Raw genomic sequence first — 10,474 nt, 5'->3', positions numbered from 1 at the left:
GTTGTGTTTGTATTTGTATTGAATTCTGATAATACAACACAATGATGCTGCTGCTAACGATGATGATGATGAATATGATAATGCTGCTGCTGATTGTGATGATGATTATATGATGGGACTTTGGTATTATAAAATTTGTGAGGTTCAAACACAAAACCTGTTGGATAATAAAACTTCTCATTTTATGACAAAAGAGCTAGATTGTAGAGTAAAAAATAAGTATAAAATTCCCTAATAGGAAAGCTACCATTAAAGGACCATGACTTGTGGGCTTCAACAAAAGCAATTCATGAAACAGTAATATCTGTTTCAAATGCATTCAATATTGCTGTTCCAATTGATATGCTCAGAAATGCTTCTGGATGGGAATACACCAATAAGTACTTTCCTTCAGTTATTTCTTCTAAAGACACATTAACAACACTGTCGCCCTTAGCAGGAATTCCGGACGCCCGCCCTAAGATGTTCCCTCCCCAGACATTTCCCCCATTTTAGTTTTAGTGCTTACATTACCCCCCCCCACCCCACAATAAATTTATAATGGTTTGGTTGAAGTATAATCTTGATTTATTATCAAAATGATTATTTTGCTTATGTAATCTTATGTAATAAACTTTTTATATGAAGCAGCTTGTTTGTTGTTTTCTTTGGATTAATCATTCATTATTTTGTTAAACTGTTTAAGGAGTGCATGTAAATCATTAGAAAGACGTGCATGTTGGTGTACTAGAGGAATACTAGAGGAATACATGGGATATTCTCAAAATCTTACACATGTTGTTTTTAATATAATTAAATAGGATCAATTGATGAATTAATTCAGTTTGAGTCAACTTGGGCTGGGTTGTAAAACTATAGTTTTTTGTTGTTTTTAATCCAATTAAATAGGGTACTATGTAACTGTCAAAGAAAATATGCATTCATACGCATATAAGCCAAGTTTTGGATGTCACTGATATTTTCAATTTTACTAGTACCTAATTAAGACTAATTAAAACAGAATTGGACTTTCCTTGCAAAGTATTTATTATTAATAATATAATAAGCTAATGTAATCAAAACATATTGATATTTTAATAATTTAACTCAATTATATTAATAATATTTAAATTTGCCCCAAAAAACTAGGGCAGGTAGATAGGAAGGATTTTTTTTTTGGAAAACCAGCAGTGTTGTCAGTGTAAAATATTTGTAAAGCTTCTTCAATTTCAGTTTTACATTTTATGACCTGCAACATATTCTATGCTACTTTATTTTACTATGGTAAGTCATTAAAGTGTTATTTATTTTTCAACTATGTAATGTGCTAATCTCATATAATGAATTACTATCCCATTTAAAGATGACACCTAATCTAAATTCATTTATACAATAGTTATAATTGTTTTATTGTAACATACTATTCCACTAAAAAATGACCATCATAGAACATCAATGCTGTGCGTTTACTAAAATTTTCATTGATCTCAATTATTTAAAGAAAAAAATCTATCAGGCACTTATAAAAAAATATATAATTAGGGTGTCAAAATTTAACAAACTGAACAAGTCAATTTGAACTTCTCTTGCAATTCAAATGGAGCCACTTGAAATACCAAATTGTTCCCATACTAGTCGGCAATATAGCTATGACATTGTGTGTCTATTCATAACATGCATCAGATACACCTTCTGAAACTTTTTAAGCGGTTTTGAAAACGCTATTTCATTGCAAACTTTCGTCAATAAAGGATAAATGTTGTTATACAACCGAAAGTGAAAGTACAGTTTTAAAAAAAAATGAATAAAGAGCGAAATTGTTGAAAACTTACGAAAATTTTAATTGATACTTACATAAGACCGTAAGACTGAACAAAATTATACTTAAATTTTAAATCATAACATGAAAGTTTACTTATAAAGCAAATTCTTCATTCATCCGCGGACTTCTTTTTGTCGTAGTCATAAATGCCTCCAAATGGAGGTGCGTGATGCGTCTAAGTATAGAGGTGATAATAACGTAGTGACGTCACCATCTATGTATTTAGGTCATAATACACTAAATAGTTTCCCTATATAATTCAATGTAAAAGCGACAACTTTGAGCGAAAATAAATGCAACATTTTGCACATGGAGACCCCCATAACCATACCTTTTCTTAAAGGCCATTCTAAGCGGAATCGATTTATGCAATAAAAAGGATATGTCATGTACAATGCAAGAAAGAACTTGACACAAATCAAAATCGACTGTTTTTGCAACTTTTTTTTTCGGCCGTTTCTTAGTGGAATGTAACCTTTTCTAGTGCAATGGTTTACTATAGTCTTCACGTGTATCATATTTCAGGGATTCAGTAGTGAACACCTATTCATTCCCTACCATTATCTCCGCAAGATAACACCAGAATAATGGTAAAACGTGTAAAACATGCCTTCCTGTCAACTATGATATTTTTTTAGAGAGTACAGCCCTTCATGAAGCGATCATTTAGTGTATTGTAACCTATAAGACAACGTTTACTGTTAACATCGCGAAAAATAAGCACTTCTCGATACTTATAAACCTATTTTCTATGTGCACGCCAATTTTCAGACCGATCTTTCATGTAGAAATGCTTGAAAATGCATTTTATTATAACGCCTGATAAGCCATGTGGCTTTCGCGTTCGGAGCTTTGATTTATAACGGGCGTTCAGGCGTAAAACGATTACCCTAAATAATTACAATCGGTCAAAATACTGGAATATTGTTACAAGCTATGTAGAAAAAGAAGTAAACAACTATTAAAACGTGTTCATGAGCTCTTTCAGCACAAATTGTTGCGATTTGAGATGCTCAAGACGAGTTTTTGTACGTTTTTTTTCTTATTTTCCTCTGAAAACGTATTTTCTTCTTAAAAACTCACGATGCTCCTTAAATTCGTGAAACAAACGCATTTATTCCGTGAAATTCGCCAAAACGCGTCATATCCCACTAAAAAAAATGATGATTTTCTGTAAATACAGCTCCTTTGAGACTTGGCCTGCTTTTGCGTTTAGGTCATAATACACTAAATAGTATCCCTATATAATTCAATGTAAAAGCGACAACTTTGAGCGAAAATAAATGCAACATTTTGCACATAGAGACCCCCATAACCATACCTTTTCTTAAAGGCCATTCTAAGCGGAATCGATTTATGCAATAAAAAGGATATGTCATGTACAATGCAAGAAAGAACTTGACACAAATCAAAATCGACTGTTTTTGCAACTTTTTTTTTCGGCCGTTTCTTAGTGGAATGTAACCTTTTCTAGTGCAATGGTTTACTATAGTCTTCACGTGTATCATATTTCAGGGATTCAGTAGTGAACACCTATTCATTCCCTACCATTATCTCCGCAAGATAACACCCGAATAATGGTAAAACGTGTAAAACATGCCTTCCTGTCAACTATGATATTTTTTTAGAGAGTACAGCCCTTCATGAAGCGATCATTTAGTGTATTGTAACCTATAAATGTCAATCTCTGGGTTAATGGTCGCCATCTTTCGAACTACTTTCAAAAGTACAACAACAACAACAATAACAGTAGAAGACAATTTTAATTGCGAAAAGTTGAAAAATTGAGTACATGTGTCACGGTTGTTGAGTGAAATAGTGTTATTTTCAACTGTGTATGAAGCATGGAGTGGAGTAACCGAATTGTTGGTGGAAATAGAATTTAGAAATATATCTAATAATTCATCATCGTGTAGAATAATCATCAGCATCATTTCTGTGGAACATTGCACTATTCAAAAAACAAGTGTTTCATAGATATGGTGCTTTTGACATAGTTCACTAACCATCAAGACTGAAATGATTCATGCACACAGGTAAAGTAAATAATTGAATTTGTGCAGAATGTTTATTTTTTACAAATTATTATTTAATTTGACCAATTTATTTTAGATTGATTGCACTGAAACTCAAAGTCTAAATCTTAGTAAGACACTTAAGCCAGTTTTCTGAGAAGAAACAATACTTGTTCAGAGTTAGTCTCATTTATAAGACGCGCAAAGAATTTAGAGATACTTTTTCTATGGGCTAAATTCTTTGGCTCCAAATATTACCCATATAAAAAGTAGCTTAATATTTAAGAGCGTCAAAAATTTGGACTAGTTCAGAGTATAGCAGGCTCATGCGGCCTCTGGTTTATTTATTTGGCCTCGGCCTTTAACCTGGGTCGCTTTGATTTCAGGTGTTTAGCCCCCATATCAACACGGCTCTCGACCCTATATGTACTTATTAATATTGTGTAATAAAGATTTTGAGAACCCTCACTCGGTGCCAGTGGGGATAAAACAGGGACCTTCTTATAGCTAGATGAATGCATCAAATATGCCAGCAACACTTTATAATCAATAACTTTATAATTGATGATTCTGTTCTTTTAACTACATTACTCATTTACCAAAACAATGTGAAACACATTTTTATGCCCCCAAAGGAGGGCATATTGTGATCGCACTGTCCGTCTGTCTATCCATCACACTTTGCATTTAGGTTTCGAAAAAATTCTCATAACTTCTATGTTGCTTCAGATGTAACATTCATATTTGGTATACATGTGCATATGGACAAGGCCTTCCCATACACACACAAATTTTGACCCCTTTGACCTTGAACTTAGGGTCGGCTTTTAGGTTTTGAAAAATGCTCATAACTTCTATTAAAGCGTTTATCGGGGGCGTATGTCATCCTACGGAGACAGCTCTTGTTTTTGCTACTGTCCTCTGCACAAACCATGATATATCTGCATATATGCCTCCAACCAAATCAGTAAAACTATTTGTCACTTAATTACAGTAAACTTATTGCATGTTAACTTTTCAACAATATATATATATATACATGTATATATAATTATATATAACAGATCTTGAAAAAAACTCACATCAAACTTCAAATTGTTTTAGTAAATTATAGGCTTTAATTGGTATTGTGACATTGACACCACTCATGCATGCGACTATACAATTATACAACTATGGAGCACATTATTTATGAGAAATTCCAATACATCAACATATCATCTCAGATTTAAGGCAGATAATCTAGTGCTTTTTTGCTGCCATTTTTACTATTACACATTTTTTCATTTTATGTAATGATGCATTGATCTTGTTTCTAAATTAACCAAGCAATCATGTTAAACTTTTGAAGAAAGATGTTGTCTGATAAATATAGAAAATATAATCACTACAAAGTGAACAAAATTCAGTTGAATACTGTGACCAACAAAGATTTGCCAAAGAGCAATTCAGATCATGATTTAAATTAAATACAAGTAATATGAAAGTCTGCCTATTGGATCCCAGTTCAGGCTTTTTCCGCTCCATTTTGGGAAAACCCCACACTGGAATTTTGGGAATTTCGCGTCGTGAAAACCCCCATTTTGGGAAAAAAATTAATCGCAAAATTGGCTCAATTGGGAAAAATTATCGCATGTAAATTATTTAAAACAGTGTTTCTTATATTTCAAAGAAGCCGTTAACTGGTAAATAACGACTATTTTGATAACTTATTATTAAAATTTTACAAAATATTATGAACATGTGTGATTAGTGCAGGTTTTTTAATCTGAATTTGGGGAAAAGGCTTGGCCTTTTTGAGGTGAAAAAAATCGCGGGAAGCGCCGGATTTTGAGGAAAAAAAGGAAAGTCTTAAATAATCATTAACATATTTTACAGTTCTTAAAACAAATTCAAGGCAACAGATAATTTAATTATGCAATACTTTCTATTTTCTACACCAGATCAGGTCAACTTATATATTTAAAGGGTAAAAAAAAAAAAAAAAAAAAAATTTTTTTTTTTTTTTTTAATTGGGAATTTTTTTTTCAATTGGGAAAAAAACAACCAGATTTGCATTGGGAATGGGGCCGAATTTCGGACCCGTGGCATAGGGCGGAAAAAGCCTGCAGTTAAGACTTATTTGTCAAATCTGCACATTAATTTTCCCTTAGCCATGTAGAATTGGGGACTAAATACCATCAAGTCATGTAAAAAGGAGCAGGGTATACCACGCTGCTATTGATCTCTTGAGCTTTCACATGAATTTTAAGGGTAATTTTCATACAACAAATGATATTATGTAGTGTAATGATAAAGCATTATGAGCACAAATTATATCTCTTACTAGTGGTGCAAAAATCATTTAAGTGTCACATTTCAAAAGAAAATTTATATAAAAAGGTATTATTAATTGTTAAAACGTTATAAAAGGTTATTTCAATTCACTAAAGCATTTAATTACAAGAACAAGTGCATTTTATGTCCATTACAATACATGTAACAGTATTGGCATTGTATTTATCTGCATTTTATGTGCATTTAATACACTTAAAAATGCAGACAAGACACACTTCTAACAGAAACAAATGTATTTTTTCTGCATTTTTCCAGCATTAATACTCTTCAAGTGTATTTTTTATCATCCCAAATACACTTTACCAGGAAAAAGGTATGTTACAATGCATTTTTAGTTTGTTTTAAGTATATTTTCAATGCATTAAGACACTCTTTTCTTTTGCAAAAAATGTTGAACAAAAACTTGAAAATATTTAATATACTAAAGTGTAGTAATAATTAAAGTTTTGTATGAGCATCAAAAACAGTGTCAAATTCATACCAGTGCCTATTTAGTAGCAGTAGGCCTTATATGGTCTACTTGTGGTAGAAATAATGCATTTTGTATAATACAACATACATAAATTAAAAAATATAGCTGCCCATACAGTTCAATACAATGTTCAATTAACTACACTATGCAAAGTTGAAATATGACATCAAGCTTGGAATAATCTTTTCAATAATGAATAATATGCTGTTTTAATTTATAAGTGAAATAGACACTTGCATATAAAAACTGATTTTAAATCAAAACTAAATGTTCCATTTGATTTTTAGCTCCACTGGCCAAAGGTCCTGTGTCCATCGTGCATCCATGCATAAACTTTTCCTTTAAACATCTTCTAAACTACTGGTCCAATTCTGATGAAATTTCTTAGGAATGTTCCTGGGGTGTACCTCTTTCAAATTTGTTCAATTTATGCCCCTGGGGTCAAATTTGACTCTGCCCTGGGGGTCACAAAATTGAAAATTTGCTTAAATAAGGCCTATTTTGTGATAACTTTCAAAATCTCCCGTCCATAACCATTGGGCCTAGGGCTATCAAATTTGGTATGTAGAGACATCTAATAGTCCTCTACCAAATATGTTCAAATTATACCCCTGGGGTCAAATTTGACCCTGCCCCGGTGGGGTCACAAAATTGAACATATGCTTATATAGGGTATATTTTGTGAAAACTTTACAAATCTTCTCGTCCATAACCATTGGGCCTAGGGCTACCAAATTTGGTATGTAGTGGCATCTTATAGTCCTCTACCAAATTTGTTCAAATTATGCCCCTGGGGTCAAGTTTGACCCTGCCCAGAGGGTCACAAAATTGAACATATGCTTATATAAGGCCTATTTTGTGAAAACTTCAAAAAAATTCTTGTCAATAACAATCTGGCCTAGGGCTATCAAATTTGGTATATAGTGACATCTAATGGTCCTCTACCAAATTTGTTCAAATTTAATCCCTAGGGTCAAATTTGACCCTGCCCCGGGGGTCACAAAATTGAACATATGCTTATATAATGCCTATTTTGTGATAACTTTAAAAAAAATCTTGTCCATAACCATTAGGCCTAGGGCTACACAATTTGGTATGAAGTGACATTGTATAGTCCTCTACTTAATTTTTTCAAATTATGCCCCAGGGGTCAAATTTGACCCTGCCCTGGGGGCCACAAAATCAATTATATGCTTATATAGTGCCTATTTTGTGAAAATTTTAAAACTCTTCTTGTCCTTAACCATAAGGCATAGGGCTACCAAATTTGGTATGTAGTGACATGTTATAGTTCTCTACCAAGTTTGTTCAAATTATGCCCCTTGGGTCAAATTTGACCCTGCCCGGGGTCACAAAACTGAACATATGCTTATATAAGGCCTATTTTGTGAAAACTTCAAAAAAATTCTTGTCAATAACAATCCGGCCTAGGGCTATCAAATTTGGTATATAGTGACATCTAATAGTCCTCTACCAAATTTGTTCAAATTTAATCCCTAGGGTCAAATTTGACCCTGCCCCGGGGGTCACAAAATTAAACATATGCTTATATAATGCCTATTTTGTGATAACTTAAAAAAAAATCTTGTCCATAACCATTAGGCCTAGGGCTACACAATTTGGTATGAAGTGACATTGTATAGTCCTCTACTTAGTTTTTTCAAATTATGCCCCAGGGGTCAAATTTGACCCTGCCCTGGGGGCCACAAAATCAATTATATGCTTATATAGTGCCTATTTTGTGAAAATTTTAAAACTCTTCTTGTCCTTAACCATAAGGCATAGGGCTACCAAATTTGGTATGTAGTGACATGTTATAGTTCTCTACCAAGTTTGTTCAAATTATGCCCCTTGGGTCAAATTTGACCCTGCCCGGGGTCACAAAACTGAACATACGCTTATATGGGGCCTATTTTGTGATAACTTTAAAAATCTTCTTGTCGAAAACCATTTGGACTATGGCTACCAAATTTGGTATGCAGTAACATCTTATAGCCCTCTACCAAGTTTGTTCAAATTATGCCCTTTGAGTCAAATTTGATCCTGACCCGCATGTCACAAAATTGAACATTATATACGCTTATATCTTGCTTATTTTGTGAAAACTTAAAAAATATTCTTGTCCTTAACTCTAGGACCTAGGGCTACCACATTTTGTATGTAGTGAGATATAGTAGTCCTGTACAAAGTTTTCTCAAATTATGCCCCTGGGGTTAAATTTGACCCAGCCCAGAAGGTCACAAAAGTGTACTTGTGCTTAAATAGGGCCTATATTTAAGTATTTGCACATGCAGAGAAATTTGTTTCAGCCTTTTTTTCAGCAGTGGAGTGATATAGGGCCATCATGGCCCTCTTGTTTAAATACTCAAAAAATGAAACCGTGTTCATGCTTGCATGAACACAGTTTATAAATTCTGTCAGAATTATAAAATATGCAATTACTATAAATACAAATGCCAGGGAAAAGTGCTTTTTGTACTAAAAAATTCGAATGAATATTACAATAATACATTTTGAATACTTTAGTATGTAATTAACAGTTTTTGTCTGAGAAAATCACTACATTTTATATATTTATTCAAATTCACATAAATCATATTTCAAAAACACATCATTACTTCAAATCCTTTCACACAATACTGAAAAAAAATGCACAGTTTCTGATTGTTATTGATTCTTTATTAATTTATACATGTACCATTTTTTAATCTTGATGCATCCTCAATTGTATAATGCACATCTTAATCTGTTTTAACAATTATAATATAAAGATTAAGGCTGACTCAGTAAAATAATAATCCATGATTTCTGCAGTACTTGCAGACAAAATAGGAATACTGCTGTGATATTATCTATCTATCTAATGGGATATTAATTTGGCTTCAATAGAAAAGAATCAAAGCATACACATGTATAAAATGTGTATGTATATATTAGTTAAACTTAAATTGATTGACCATCGATAAAAAATATTATAATATATGTATGTATATATATATATATATATCCTTGTAAAACTAAAAATTAAATATGTAATTGTTTCTATTACATCATTTAGGACTTATTTTCAGACAAAGTAGAGTGAAGCTTAAAACAGTATCCAATTGTAACAGTCAATTTTGGGAAAATCAACCTTATAATTATTTTCTGTGTTGGCCAATGTCATAATTGGTATAAAATGTATATTGAACTGGAAGTTTTCTTTATTTTAAATGATAACATTTGCTTGGTCAGCCATAATTGTCACAATCAAGTGGTCTTTTTACACTGTAGTTTTCTCACTGACTATGGGTTTGTTCTGAGAATGAGCCACACAAAGTATCATTGGGGAGATGAGTTGTCAATTTTATGTTTATCAGTCTTTCATAATCCAGTATACCTGTAAAAAGGGAATTTGTAACTAATAATCACACAATATACACAATTAAAATTGTATGCATTTAGATTTATTTAGAACTGCACATTAATCATTTTCCAAAAATATGTAGCAACATTACATTATATAATGCTGCAATACTAAAGTAATTTACTAATTAAAGGTCGCTGATGTGTAATGGATGTGGTGTCCACCTAATGATCTGGAGGTCACTGGTTTGATCCCCAGTGTGGGAGCATTCTTTAGAAATCTCCAAGAGACACCCAAGTACTGGTTCGAGGCCCAGGAAACGAACTCAAGAGCATTTCACATACATGTACGTAGTTAGTACTTTAAATTTAATCGAACTAAAAAAGCGTTAAAACTAACAACTGAAACCCTTATTAATACATTTTATTTTGAATCAAGCAAATGTGCAAATTCATTAAAAATAATGAGTAAAATTTTAAAATTCTACTTTAAAGTAATCATGA

Source organism: Dreissena polymorpha, chromosome 6 (assembly GCF_020536995.1).
Source record: "Dreissena polymorpha isolate Duluth1 chromosome 6, UMN_Dpol_1.0, whole genome shotgun sequence".
NCBI classification, from domain to species: domain Eukaryota; kingdom Metazoa; phylum Mollusca; class Bivalvia; order Myida; family Dreissenidae; genus Dreissena; species Dreissena polymorpha.
This window is presented reverse-complemented; position numbering follows the sequence as displayed.